This window comes from Sciurus carolinensis, chromosome 7, assembly GCF_902686445.1.
Source record: "Sciurus carolinensis chromosome 7, mSciCar1.2, whole genome shotgun sequence".
Lineage (NCBI taxonomy): Eukaryota > Metazoa > Chordata > Mammalia > Rodentia > Sciuridae > Sciurus > Sciurus carolinensis.
In genome coordinates, this window is record NC_062219.1 from 82,247,229 (window position 1) to 82,263,140 (window position 15,912).

At 37.0% G+C, this 15,912-nt stretch overlaps 1 non-coding gene across 1 annotated transcript; it reads right to left on the bottom strand.

Annotated features, from left to right (window-relative positions):
* Positions 1–2,839: 2,839 nt before the first annotated feature.
* Trnaa-ugc (transfer RNA alanine (anticodon UGC)) lies at positions 2,840–2,913 on the bottom strand. The gene has a single exon. It is a non-coding gene; the product is annotated as a tRNA-Ala (tRNA).
* Between the last annotated feature and the right edge of the window lie 12,999 nt (positions 2,914–15,912).

The following is a 15,912-nucleotide window of genomic DNA, read 5'->3' on the forward strand; positions in this document are numbered from 1 at the left end:
GGAGTTTCCCACTTGCAGACTCTCACTAAACTGTTACCATAGTACATGCCTTTGAAATATTAATAAACTGAAAAGGAAGGCATGAGACAGAAGAAACAGTTATAATATTTAAACTTATTAAAATACCCCCAATAAATTTAACTTAATTACTTAGTAAAAGTGATTTCTTGTTTATGTGTAAGTGGTTAAATAAATCATGAGACTGAAAAACTAGACAATTAACATTGGAGGAATGATATTCATTGAATCTGGTTCAAGCATCTTAAAGTCCTTGCTCAAAAGATGCCAGAGGTACTGAACCACTTTAAACTTTGTTATAATACTTTGTAGTCAATTACTTATGAAGAATATATATTAGTAAGTGAAAAAATAAAAGGAGGCAGAAAAGAGGGCTCACAAAAGCAAGAGAAGATTAAAATAGCACAATGTTGTAGGACCATAGTTTATAAAGTTGTCAAAAAGAAAAAGTGATTCATAATATCAAGTAATAAGACAGGTAAAAACTTGAGAATAGAGACATGCCTGTTCAACTTGGTATTTATCAGATTATTAGTGACTTTTCCAAGAAAATGGTAATTTGGAAATAGAACGCAAAGGGTTAAGGCATGAGTGGGTGTCTGGAAAAGGGAGAAAGAGGTAAATATTTGTTAATATTGTCTACAGTGAGTTGGGCTTTTTTTTTTTTTTTTTTTTTAAGAAAAAGTAATTGGATTCAGACTTTCCAGAAATGAAGCGAGATAATATCCTATCTTATCTCACAAATACTCTGGGCACTCTAAATAGCTCTTCTTGACTTCTCTTATTATTTCCAGGTTTTTTTCTTGCTTTCTTATGGGTTGCAGAAATTTATCTTCTGGTACTGTAAATGATACAGGTAGGATAGGACAGCAGTAATAGGGTGTGCAGGGTGGGCCATGAAGATTCACCAGTCAGGCTTATTTACTGTTTCCTCTGCTCAGAGAGTCTGAGTCTAATGATGTGTCTTCACCTTGAAAGTTACAACCTCATCCAGAAAAAGTACTCTCAAGTACATCTCTGCTGTCTGAGGGAAAATAAACATAAATTGGCCTACCCATTCTATCATCTTGTTACACTGAGCTGCCCTATATTTTGTTGCTGGGTTAGATCTTACCTGATTTTGTGTATGTGCTTGACTGACCTCTTGGGTACTTCTATTTTTCAGATAAGCTTTGGTTTCAGTATTTTCTCACTTTGGTCATGTTCTCCCCAATTCATTTTACATCACTGGTTCGATTTTGTATTATCTGGCTTATTATTCTTGGTTTTCATGTGTTTAGCTGCATAATGTAATTACTTGATATATTAATTGCTTGTGCAAAGCACTGAATGTCCATTTAATTAAGGAGGAATTAATTTTGAAATGAAGTTACTACAGTAATAATAAAAATCATTTGTTGTAATTTCATTCTACATTTTATACAAAAGAATAAAAATGTTTGGCAACTTGTGAACTTATTCTGTGAAACTGTTCTTTGGGTTAGACAGTTTTTTTGTTTTTAAAAATATTTTTATTAGTTGTTGATGAACCTTTTTTTATTTATTTGTAGGAAATGCTGAGAATTGCCTTCCACATGCTAGGCAAGCACTCTACCACTGAGCCACAATCCCATCCCTAGACAACTTTTTAATAATTACTCTCTTTGAAAGCAGTGGAGTAGAGGTAGCTTTGTTCATAGATATTTTAACCTCCAAAACTTAAATTCCAAATTCTAGTAGTTTCCAAGCTGATTGAGTATTGCAATATATAAATTGATCAGGGAGGAAAATTTATTTAATTTCTTAGTTTCTACAGAATAAATGATCACATTATACTGCAACATCCTGTAAAATTATAAAAAAATCAAAGGACTATTTACATAAATTGTTTCTTTGCTCACAGATTCTACAAGTTGATTTTTTATTCTTTAAACTTGAATTTAATTTTTTTGTAATTCTTTGTAATTTATTTGTTCTTATTTTTATATGACAGTAGAATCCATTTTGATAAAATTATACAAACATGGAATGTATCTTATTCTAATTAGGATCCCATGCTTGTGGGTAGGCACAATGGTGGGATTCACTTAGGTATTTTCATATGTGTACATAGGAAAATTATGTTAGACTTATTCTCTCTTTCCTATTTCTTCCCCTATCCCTTCCCCCATTTCCCTTTGTCTAATCTACTGAACTTCTCTTCTTCCCCTCCCCCCATTTAACATGGTTTAGCTTCCACATATCAGTGAAAACATTCAATCTTTGGTTTTTGGGGATTGACTTACTTTACTTAGCATGATACTCTCCAGATCCATCCATTTACTGGCAAATGTCATTAAGTCTTTCTTTTTTTATGGCTGAATATTATTCCATTGTGTATATATACAACATTTTCTTATCTATTCATCTGTTGATGGGCACTAGGTTGGCTCCATAGCTTAGCTACCGTGAACTGTGCTGCTATAAACATTGATGTGGCTGCACTACTGTAGTATGCTAATTTTGAATACTTTGGAGATATAATGAGGGGTGGGATAACTGGATCAAATAGTGGTTTTTACCTCTGGTTTTCTGGGGAATCTCCATATTGCTTTCCAGAGTGGTTGCACCAATTTGCAGTCCCCCCAACAATGTGTGAATGTATTTTTCTCCCACATCCTTGCCAGCATTTGTTCTTACTTGTATTCTTGAAAACTGCCATTCTGACTGGTGTGAGGTGGAATCTCAGTGTAGTTTATATTTGCATTTCTTTAATTGCTGGTGGTGATGTACATTTTTTCATCTATTTGTTGACCATTTGTATTTCTTCTTTTTTTTTTTTTTTTTTTTTTTTTTTTTTTTTTTGCGGTACTGGGGATTGAACCCAGGGCCTTGTGCTTGCAAGGCAAACACTCTACCAACTGAGCTATATCCCCAGCCCTGTATTTCTTCTTTTGAAAAGGATCTGTTTACTTTCTTTGCCCATTTATCGATTGGGTTATTTGATTTTGTGGTGTCAAGTTTTTTGGGTTCTTTATGTATCCCAGAGATCAATGCCCTATCTGAGGAGCAGTTGGCAAAGATTTTCTCCCTTTCTGTAGATTCTTTCTTCACACTCTGGATTGTTTCTTTTGCTGTGAAGAAGGTTTTTAGTTTAATGCCATCCCATTTGTTCAATTTTTTATTTTATTGCTTATGCTTTTACAAGTATATATTTTTAAAATTTATTATAGCTTAGCTCTCTAAACATGCAGAAGGTAAATGAAATCTTGGTTAGGATGGACAATCATTAGAGATATAATAAGGTATAGAGAGCTAGATGCTAAATAAATTAGCAAAATTGTCAAAGAAAAATATGATATATAAAAAAAGTGAGATAAAATGCTTTAAGAAAGAAAATACAGAATTTGGAACTCTGAAGATACAGTCTCATTTTTACAGATGAAGAAACCAGAACCCAGAAAGTTTTAAAATTCATGTTTTTCAGGTTATTGGCAGAGCCAGTCCACATATGCTCTTTCTATTCTGTCTGGTTGCCTTTGAATAATCAGTGATTATTTGTACTACTTCAGGAGTCTATTGTATTGGCAAAGCTCGCTCTTAAACAAATGAACAAACTGCTTCACCTCTAGCATCCCTTGCCTTCTGTAATACTCTTCTTGTTCTACATCCTTCTCTCTAGTTACTTCTTCCCCCCCTTTTATCAGTGCATTATAGTTAGACATACAGTGGGATTTATTGTGACATATTCATATGTGCACACAATTTAGCAGTATAATTTGGTTCAGAACCTCCCCTTTTTCTCCCTTATGCCCTCATCCTTGTCCTCTTCCTCTACTTTACTGGTTTTTCTTCCATTTTCATGAGATTATCCCCACACCTTTTTTCCCCCTTTTTTTCTCTCTAGCTTCCACATATGAGAGGAAATAACCATTCACTTTCCAAATTTGCTTATTTCTCTTAGGATGATGTGTTCTAGTTCTATCCATTTACCAGCAAATGACATAATTTCATTCTTCTTTATTGCTGAATAAAGCTCCATGGTGAATATATACCACGTGTTCTTTATCCATTCATCTGATGATGTACAAGTAGATGGTTCCATAATTTGACTATTGTGAATTGTGCTCCCATAAATGTGGTTTTGTATGTACTTCTGTAGTTCTGGCTTTAATTCTTTAGAAAAAGTACAAAGGAGTGGTATATCTGGGTCATATGATGATTCTATTCCTAGACTTTTGAGGAACCTCTTTACTGATTTTTACCTATTTAAAATCCCATCAACAGGGTTAAACTACTCCCCTTTCCTCACATTCTCTCTAGCATTTATTGTTATTTGTATTCTTAATGACTGTTATTATAATTGGAGTGAGATAAAATCTAAGTGTAATTTTGATTTGCATTTCCCTAATTTGCTCTAAAGATCTTGAATATTTTTTAATATATTTGTTGGCCATTTGTACTTCTGAGAAGTGTCTGTTCATTTGCCCACTTAAAGAGGCTTCTTCAATTCTCTCTTTATATAAATAAGAAAATCAAGTAAGTGCAGGTTAAAACTGAATTCATGAAGAAGACAGTAGAAGATGGAAAGAACTCCATGTTCATGGATAGGCATGGGTTAATTTTTTTCTTGGTACTAAGTTTTAGGTTCTTTATGTATTCTGCATATTAATCCTCTGTCAGAAGACTAGCTAGCAGAGAATTTATCCTATTCTGTAGGTTCTCTCTTCAAAGTTTTAACTGTTTCCTTTTCTTTTTATTTGATACTATCTATTTATTGATCTTTACTATTATTTTCTGAGCTTTATAAATTCTATTGAAGAGTTTGTTGCCTGTGCCTATATGTTGGAGTGTTGACCCTAGCAGTTGCAAGGTTTCTGGTCTAATTTCTAGGTCTTTGATCCATTTTGTGTTGGGTGTGTGCAGGGTGAGAGATAAGGATCTAGTTTCATTTATCTATATACAAGCATCCAGTTTCCCAGCACCATTTGTTAAAAAGGCAATCTTTCTCTAATATGTGTTATTTGTACCTTTCTCAAGGATCAGACGACCATATCTGTTTGGGTTTTTCTCTGAGTCTTCTATTCAGTGCCATTGGTCTTTGTGTCTGTTTTTATGCCAGTACCACGCAGGTTTTTGTTACTGTAGCTCTGTAGTATAATTTGAAGTGAAGTATTGTGATGCCTCCAGCATTGCTTTTTTGGCTTAGAATTGCTTTGGCTGTTCTGGGTAGTTTTTGTCTTCCAAATGAAATTTAGGACTGTCTTTTTTTCTAGTTCTTTGAAGAATGTTATTGATATTTTGATAGGGATTGGATTGAATATGTGTACTGCTTTTGGAAATATGGTCATTTTAACAATATTAATTATGCCTATCCATGAACATGGAGTTTTTTCCATTTTCTACTGTCTTCTTCATGAATTCAGTTTTTAATCTGCACTTACTTGATTTTCTTATTTATATAATGAGAGAATTGAAGAAGCCTCTTTAATTTTAAAAGCAGAGTCAAAGATAATACAATATGATGGATGTTATCAAAGTCTTTTTTTAAAAAATGACATTGTCTAAACAGACACTTCATTAAGGACAATGTAGGAATTGCATTTAAACACATTAAAATATGTTCTGCATCATGTCACTAGAGAATTGCAAATTAAAACAATGATGAGATACCTTATGCACATAGTAACAGAACCAACATTCAAAACAGTAATGATATTAAATGCTTGTAAGGATGTGGAGGTACAAGAATGCTCATTTATTTTTGGTAGAAAAGCAAAATGACATAACTACTTTATAAGGCAGCCTGGCAGTTGCTTTTAAAACTAAGCTTATTCTTACCATATGGTCCAGCATTTACACTCCTTGATACAACACTGAAAATGAATCCTAATGCAAATTGTAAAGGATAATAATGAATCAGTGTAAGTTTATTGATTGCAACATATATCCATATAGTGCAGGATATTGATAGTGGGGAAGGTTACATGTAAATGGGGAGGTGGGAAATGGATATATGGGAACTGTATTTTCTGCTCAGTTTTCTTGTGAACCTAAAACAGGGTTTTAAAAACAAGTTTTGTTAATTAAAACAAATTCAAAATACTAGCATTGTGTCTTAATGACACAGGCATTTAGAGTAAAATGGTCTGAATTTTTAAGATATGTGAGCTGTGAAATTTCTCTCCTCTGGGTCTTAGTTGCCTTCTTTTTCAAATTAAGAATTTCTCTTGTTTTCTATACAAATATCTGTGTGTTTGTGTATGCCATATTTATGTACCTTTGTGGTCACCACACACACACACACACACACACAGAAATTGTAGGAGAAATGCAAGAAGGCAAGAAAGAATATAGTTGGAGAAAAAGCCATACAATGCAGATAGGAGGCTGGATCCTGTGGAAAAACATATAAAAATTCCCTGGTGTCATGTTAGCCAAGAACTTTAAATACCATGGTTAATTTATTTACAATATTTAGTTGTTTTGGAATTTTGACAATGTAACAACACATTGTATTGAATTAATTGTGTGGTTTGAGAGATCAAGGTAAAAAGATTCATGTGGAATAGAAAGATGGCAGCTATAAAAAGTGAGATGTGTGGAATCAAGAGTTTAGCAGAAGAGCTGCAGTTGTTCATGAGAGTGCAAATTCACAGGATTAAAAGCAATCATATTTCCCTCAGAAGCTTATCTCAAAGGATGATTTTCCAGTTGCCAGATAAGATGACTGGATTAATATGATGGTTATTTAGATATTTTTGAAGGTATGCTGCATACTGCTTGACACATGATAGTATATAAACTTAAGTAAGCACTGAACTCAATGGTCTGGAATAGTACTGCATGACATTTGGAGCTGAGACAGGCTTGACTTTGAGAATTATCTCTGAGTGAGACAATGGGGAAGCTCTGATGGAACAAAACTCTTACATGATACCTAGCAGCATGTTACCTAATGAACATGCCATTTACCCAGTGAAAGAATAGTACTTGTTAACAGAAAATGTATAACTCAAGCCAGGTGCCCACAAATATGGACGTAAGACATATTTTCTTTTTTTCCAGACTTGTAGAAATCATGCTTATCACATTAAGCTTAGAAAACATACATTGTAATACAGTACAAGATCATTCCAAGAAGTTTTGAGATTGGATAAATAACATTATGAGAATGGAAATAGAACTAAAACATAAAACTAATCTCTGAGAAATATGTTCATAAATTCAGTAGAGTCAGGAACATTGACTAACAAGATATGGAATGCTTTAGAGATGTAATGAATATACAAATAGAGAAAAAAAACATAGTGAATATCTAGCATCTTTGGATTTCTGCCTTTAAAAAATTTTTTTCCTGGTAGATTTGTTGCAGTTTTACTGTGGACCTAGAGGAAAGGTTTAAACAATTTGTTTTCCATTAAAACATAAACCAGAGGGGGCAAATTCAAATATATACATTTTTACATTTTGTTATGCTAACAAGTCTTTTAGAGCAAATAATTTATTTTTAAGAGCACACAACACTTGATTTCTTTTCCTCTTTTCTGTCTTCCCTCTTTTCTTTTCCATTTTTTCTTTCCATTCTCTCTCCTTTCCTTTTAACTGTGATTTTTTTTTTTTTTTTTTACACCACCATAGTCACAGTCACTGTCTTTCTTTTTTTTGGGGGGTGCTGGGTATCAAACCCAGGGCCTTGTGCTTACAAGGCAAGAACTCTACCGACTGAGCTATCTCCCCAGTCCAGTCACTGTCTTTCTAAAAAGCTTTCCTTTCTCTTTGTTTCCAGACTTTCTCTCCTCAACCAATGGTATAAACCAATAACCAATAAAAGAAATTTGATCATTAGCATCAGCAATTTGATCATTGGCATCAGCAGCAATCTTAATCTTAATGTGATCTTTCATATAAAATTCAAATTACAAATCTGTGAACTTCAAGGTCTTCTATGACTTATTCTGGGCTTTTTTTACCTAATCTTTTCATGTGCTGTGATTTCTTTTATAGCCAAATCAGTTTAATGATTCTCACATCTAGCAATTTCATTTACACTTAACAGCCAGCTCACTAGTCATCTGACTATGAAGAAAATGCTCCAATTTCATATTAATCATTTCATGTTCTTTCATTCTCTCAAATGCAATTAATTTTCACTTGCTTAGAAACATTAGGAGTGGGGTATTTGGGGATGAAATTGACCAAATTATATTTTTGTATTATGTACATGTATGAATATATAGCAATGAATCTCACTATTATGTATAATTATAATGTATCATTTAAAAAAGTAATATCAGGGGATGAAATGATTGTGAATATTTGGACAATGTTACTGGTTTAACATAAGTAGCCTACGTAAAATATCAAGCTTAAACGAATTATTTTTTAAGAGTCCCTAAAGATAAAATTAAATATAAGGAAAGCTTTCTTTGATAATTCAGAAGAAGCTTGAGTATCTTAGGATGGCTTAGGCTTAGCAGTACAAGCAATAGTTGTTATTCAATAGGACTTTAAAAGAAATTTGACTAGTAAGGTATTTTAGATAATTTTGGCTTTAGGATAAATAAGAGATTATTTTAGCCTTCAAAACACAAAAATTTTTTTTGGTTTTCTCATACCAGTCCTGCCAGCTGGTAATTATTTATGGAAATCCTGGGGCCATATGCATTTGAGTATTCAGCATTTTGGCAATGTAATAACCCACCCTTTGGGAAGACATCCTTATTTAGTAGAATCAGATTAGGTTGAGCCAGGGGATGCAGAGGCCTGGCTTTTAGGAACTGCTGGGAAGCATATGGTGTTGCATGAACATAGTTCCCTGTCTCCTTCTGGAATTTTCCCCCTAAGAGAATGGATTCCCTAACTCCACCCTATCCTGTCCATCACAGAAGAAGCTCCTCCCAGTCCTTGCCCCCTTTACCTGTATATTATAAATAAAAGAGAGTTGGGCAAGTTGTTGTTGTAAGAGACCAGAGCTGTTATGGCCAGACCCATCATGCCCCCTCTCATTTTAAGAGTATTGGCTCTTGTGTGTTTATGGAGTAGATAAGTTTCTTGGGTAATTGAGTGAAATACCGCCAACATCATCCTCCTGCAATTAACCCTTTTCTTCTCCATATGGGACGTGACAGAGAGGACCCCCACACAACCCCATTAATTCTGTTTCTTGTTTGTTTGTTGAAGGTTGATATCAAGTCTTGTAGGTATATTTTTTAATTTTGGTTTTCTAAACTGGCTTTTCCAACATTGCCTTTTCATGATGTCCAGGAGAGGTTGCACATTTCAGTACCCTGTCTCCTGGTCATTTGGCTAATCCACCTAATAAGGTAGGTAAACCAAAATGGTGACAATTCCTACAAGTTATTAAGTGTTTCCTTGTGTGTGGAACCATGAGTTTTGGGGTCCTATAGAACTGCATTGAATGTTATTTTCTAGACCTGTGTCCTTGGAGAATTTTTTTTTTCTGAGAATCTGTTTCCTCATCTGTAAAACAGATATAATATCTACCAGTTGTAGAGACTGCTAATGCTTTCAGTATCCATGTTCTCTTTTTCTCCTGGGCACAGTTGAATTTCATCTTTCAGCCTGCCTTGTAGATTGTTGTGTCCATTGCTGAATTCTGACAATAGAATGTGGGTGAAAATAAAGTGCACCACATCCTTGACCCACAAAAATCTTCCTTGTGCTCTCTTCTCTTGTTTTTTTTTTTTTTTTTGTTTTTTTTTTTTCATTTGCTGGCTGATGGCGGAAGACTCCAGAGACCTTTGAGAGATAAGAACTATAAGACACTATAAGACAGAAGGGGACTGATTCAGAACCTGTTGCCAGTCCCTGCCACCCCATGAGATGAAAAATGTTAGCTGCTGAAACTTGGGGGATGTTCATTTCAGCATTTAGCCTACTTCGATATACCTAATAGGATTAGAAAGAAGAGTACACAGAAACTTGGTAGAGTTCCTGATACAAATTAGGTGTTCAGTAAATGCTAGTTGTTATCATTCTTTACAAGTATAAACATGTAGGCATTCAGGTATTGCAGGTGCTAAGGATTTTCCAAGTGACAAGCCTCCACAGAATCTAAACCAGCAGGACTGACTTTTTGCTGCTATTACAACTAGATTCATTGTTACAACTTTTCAAATTCATTGGTGGTATATATAGTTAATGCATTTAATGATAGATTTGAGGTTACATAGCCTTTTTGATGACTTTCTAATTTTATCCTTTATCATTGCAACATATGATACTCCTTATTTAAGTCATATCAAATACCTATAATAGTGTACCATTCAATATCTATGAGAGACTAGTTTCAGTGCTGTTCCATAGCATTATAATGTGAGCCACATGCATAATTTAAAATTTTCTAGTAGTCACATTTAAAAGTGATCAAAAAGAAAATACCAAGTAAAAAGAATTTTAATAAGACATTTTAAACATAATATATTAAATAATTATCATTTCAACATGTAATATCATTTGCATTTTTTGGGGTGCTAACTGAAATTAGCGTGTATTTTATACTGACAGCACATCCCAATTGGGCTAGCTTAATTTCAAGTGCACAGTAATTAACATTTGTATAGTGACTATTGTATTAGACAGCTTAGGAGGGAATAGGCAAATCAGAACAGTATTTGCAAAAAATAAAACTTAAAAATCATGTGCCACTGATTTTGCATTAGTCACATTTTCTTTATATGTGGAGGATAGCAATATTTTTTGTTGTTCTGGTAGAATACTTGGGAGAGCAAATATCCACATCTCCAGGTTCAGGAGATGAGCATTTTACATATGAACTGCTATTATCTGAAGATACAAATCCTGAACCTTCTTTGTAGCTTCATTATCTGTGGTACTTTGCATATAGAAGGCTCTTACTGAGAGTCACTGATGGGGATGCTCAACATACACATAATTATGTCCTCAACATTCATAAATTTATAATAAAAATATTTATAACCTTTATAGGAAACCTAACATTCCAAGGACATATCCCAAGGGAAGCCTTGAGCCTAAAATATAAGGACCTCCCAAAGTCTAAGAAGCAATAAAAAGTTTATTTTTCTTAAGGAAGAATTCTTTACTTCTGCTTACAATTTTCAAAGGAATTTTAATTTCTTTGGGTAAAATGTAGACATTAGAAATCTGTTACTGTGTGTTACAATGCACATCTATCCTTGTTTCAATGAAAGCACAGAAACCAGTCACTTTTCAGTATACAAAACAAAACAAAAAAACCAGTTTAGTTCAAAGACATTGGATTTATCATTGTAAACAATGTTTGAATAGTATGGTAACTTTAAAGATGACAGGCAGTCACTCCCTGGAGGGAAATAATATGTTGCAAGTTTGAAAGAAAATGGATTATTCAAGATGTCACATCATGAAAAGAAAATAGTGTCTTTGATATCCGTAACTAAAAGAGAATTTAACACATGTGCTAGAAAAACCACAGATGCATTTGATGCTTAGAAAAGATAGGGTTTTGAGAAAAATAAATAAATAACCATTTTTCCTTTTCTTATAGAAAGTGGGTTAGATATATTAGGCAAACTGGGGGATATTCAGGGCAAAGTAGCATATAAAAATCAGGGGATATGAGGAAAAAATTTACAACTAAAAACAGCTTGTTAAGTAACAAGGGGAAGGATCAGGTCATATTTAACGTAATTGCATTTTAAATTTACAGATAGGAGGCTTCTTTTTACTGGGTTCATCTTTCTTAAAATCCATTCAAAGAGGGACAAGTAACATTTAACCACTATGAAAAATTTCCCTCTTCTCCAAAATTATTGAAAAAAATGATGAGTTTCCTATGTTGCCAATGAGTCTATTCTCTCAGTCTCATAGGTATTATAATATGTATTTGTCCCAGAGTCTGGATTAGATCCCATTTTTAAAAAGAATAACCTGTTATCTCCACTAATTGGAGGCCTGTTAACTTGCCAGAGTAGAGCCCATTTGAATTTTTCTGGGTTTCTTCTTAATAATCAGTTGACCTGGACCATTTGAAAATTCATATTTATTATGAAGGACAGCAGGCTTAGACCTGGGTGCATTATAACTGATCACTGGTACATTTCTTGTCATTTGGGGGAGAACTCTATTTGGAATTGCCAGAGATCATTTGTATTTTAGACCTGTATTTCTTGAAGTGTCAGAAATACTTGGGAAGATTATTTAAGATAGAGGTTCTAGGCCCTGCTCCAGATCTTTTTAAACAGTTTTACTGGAATTGCAGCCTACTCATATGCCCTTCACAGAAATTTCTCAGTTGAATTATTTGGGACCTGAAGTAATAACTTAGAAATATGAGATGATAATTTCATGGGTGGGGTGTAAATTATGATGTAGAGTAGATGCTGTTTTTCTTTAACTTGAACCTTAATAACTCGAGACTTTCAGTTTAGCTAAATTCATCTGTTGTTTCTCCACTTACATCTTGTCTACCAAACTACAAAGAAACAAAGTCGGGGCGGGCCAAGATGGCGGACTAGAGGGTGGCTGCATTTCACATTGCTCCAGGACGCAAGATTCAAAAGAGGAGATAGTGAGAGACTTGGGACCAACTCAAAGCTGCCGGGTGAGTCTCTCTGTTGGGGAGGCGTCCCGGATGGGGCGGTAGCCCCCGAACGCAGGGAATTTGTGAAGTGGAGTTGCTCGGCGAGACGCCCCTCCCCCCGCTGGAGCGGTAAACACGGACAACTGGGATCATCGTAGAGGAGGCGGCTCAGCATAGCGCGTGGACTCGAGCAGCCGCTGGGGCTCCGGGTGGCTGCCTGGGGAGGAGCTGCCTGGCGAGCTGTTTGGACCCAGAGTGACCGCTTCCGAACACCCGGGGGTTGCCCGGAGGAGGAGGAGAGGCCCGGCGGGTCGCTTGGGTCTAGGAGTGACTGCATCAGAGCCACGGGCGGTTGCCAGAGGAGGAGCTGCGTGGTGAGCTGTTTGAACTCAGAGTGGGCGCTCCTGAGCGCCGGGGGACTGCCCGGAGGAAGAGGAGGAGCGCGGCGGGACGCTTGGTCTGGGAGTGACTGCATCAGAACCACAGGCGGTTGCCAGAAGAGGAGCTGGTGGTAAACTGTTTGAACCCAGAGCGAGCGCTCCTGAGTGCCGGGAGGTTGCCCGGAGGAGGAGGAGGAGCGCGGCGTGTTGCTTGACCTGGAAGTGACTGCATCAGAGCTGCGGGCGGTTGCCAAAGGAGGAGCTGCGTGAAGAGTTGTTTGAACTCGGAGCAGCTGCTCCAGAACACTGGTGGCCTGCCTGGAGGAGGAGAGCGGTGGGACGCTTAGCCTGGGAGTGACTGCATCAGAACCACAGGCGGTTGCCAGAGGAGGAGGCGAGTGGTGAGCTGATTGGACTAAAAGCAACCGCTCCAGAACACCGGTGGCCTGCCTGGAGGAGGAGCGTGGTGAGTCACCTGGTCTCGGAGCCACCGTTCCTGAACACCTGGGGGGCTACCCCAAGGAGGAGGAGGAGGAACAGGGCGGGTCACTTGGACTTGGAGTGACTGCCTAGGGCTACGGGTGGTTGGCGGGAGGAGGAGACCCGAAGTGAGTTGTTTGGATTCCTAGTGACTGCGTCGGAAACCGGGCGGCTGTCCGGAGGAGGAGGTGTGTGGCGGGTCTCTGTGTCTCGGAGCTATTGTATGGGGCTCCAGGTGGTGGCTCAGGGGAGGGGCTGCATAGCCAGGCGATTGGTGCAGAGCAGGGTCCCAGGAGCTAGGTGGCTTCTTGCTGGAAGAGCCGCACAGAGACACGCCTAGGGCCGGAGCGAAGTTTCCAGGGCGGCGGGCAGATTCTCTGGGAGAGGCAGCCTAAGGAGACTCGCCTGCGAAGGGTGAGGCTCCCAGGCCCAGGACGTAGGTCTGGGCCCCTGGGATCGTTGCAGAAGAAGACAGCCCAGCCCAGGCAGTAGTTGTAGATTGAGGGGAACCTCTAGGAGGGCAACTGACCAGTGAGACGTCCCCACCGAGTGACTCTCCCCGGCCGGGGGAGGTTTTCCCACAGGGACGGTAAAGCCAGAGACATAGGCACAAACAGGCCTTGCCTCAGCCCACAGTCTACTTCCCCATTGGATGACCATTGGTCAACAAGTGGAGGCACCTCCGCCCACTAGCAGGGAATATACGCCACCTGAGGGTTACCACACCTAGAGAGGCAGCTTCTTCGTGGAGCACTGCATTATCAACCTCCTCCAAGACTTCAGGCTACTGAAGGATAAGAGGGGATATACTAGCAATCTTCAGGGACATTATAAGTTGATAGAGGAAATCTGCAATATCTTAATGACCCACTGATCCCTGAACAATATGAGAAAACAAGGGAAGAAAATGCCCCAAACAAATCTAGATGTTACATCAATAAAATCCAACGACAGCATGGCAGAAGAAATGACAGAAAGGGAGTTCAGAATGTACATAATTAAAATGATTAGGGAAGCAAACGATGAGATGAAAGAGCAAATGCAGGCATTGAACGATCGCACCAATCGACAGTTAACAGAGCAAATTCAGGAAGCAAAAGATCATTTCAATAAAGAGTTAGAGATATTGAAAAAAAACCAAACAGAAATCCTTGAAATGAAGGAAACAATAAACCAAATTAAGAACTCCATAGAAAGCATAACCAATAGGATAGAACAGCTGGAAGACAGAACTTCAGATATTGAAGACAAAATATTTAACCTCGAAAACAAAGTTGAACAAACAGAGAAGATGGTGAGAAATCATGAACAGAATCTCCAAGAACTATGGGATATCATGAAAAGGCCAAATTTGAGAATTATTGGGATTGAGGAAGGCTTAGAGAAACAAACCAAAGGAATGAACAATCTATTTGAAGAAATAATATCAGAAAATTTCCCAAATCTGAAGAATGAAATGGAAAATCAAGTCCAAGAGGCTTATAGGACTCCAAATACACAAAATTACAACAGACCCACACCAAGGCACATTATAATGAAAATGCCTAACATACAAAATAAAGACAGAATTTTAAAGGCTGTGAGAGAAAAGAACCAAATTACATTCAGGGGGAAGCCAATACGGATATCAGCAGATTTTTCAATCCAGACCCTAAAAGCTAGAAGGGCCTGGAACAACATTTTTCAAGCTCTGAAAGAAAATGGATGCCAACCAAGAATCTTATACCCAGCAAAACTTACCTTCAAATTTGACGATGAAATAAGATCATTCCACGATAAACAAAAGCTAAAAGAATTTACAAAAAGAAAGCCAGCATTACAGAACATTCTCAGCAAAATATTTCATGAGGAAGAGATAAAAAACAAAGAAGCAAATCAGCAAAGGGAGGAATTATCCTAAAGGAACTGTCAAATAAAGGAGGAACCAAGATGTGTAAAAATTTTAAATATGAACCAAATGACTGGGAATACAAATCATATCTCAATAATAACCCTGAATGTTAATGGCCTGAATTCATCAATCAAAAGACATAGACTGGCAGATTGGATTAAAAAGAAAGATCCAACAATATGTTGCCTGCAAGAGACTCACCTCATAGAAAGAGATACCCATAGACTAAAGGTGAAAGGATGGGGAAAAACATACCATGCACATGGACTCAGCAAAAAAGCTGGAGTATCCATCCTCATTTCAGATAATGTGGACTTCAAGCCAATGTTAGTTAGAAGGGATAAAGAAGGACATTTCATACTGCTTAAGGGAAGCATAAATCAGCAAGATATAACAATCATAAACATCTATGCCCCAAACAGTGGCTCATCCATGTATGTTAAACAAATCCTTCTCAATTTTAGAAACCAAATAGACCATAACACAATAATACTAGGTGATTTTAACACGCCTCTTTCACCACTGGACAGATCTTCCAAACAAAAATTGAACAAAGAAACCATAGATCTCAATAACACAATCAATAATTTAGACTTAACAGACATTTATAGAATATACCA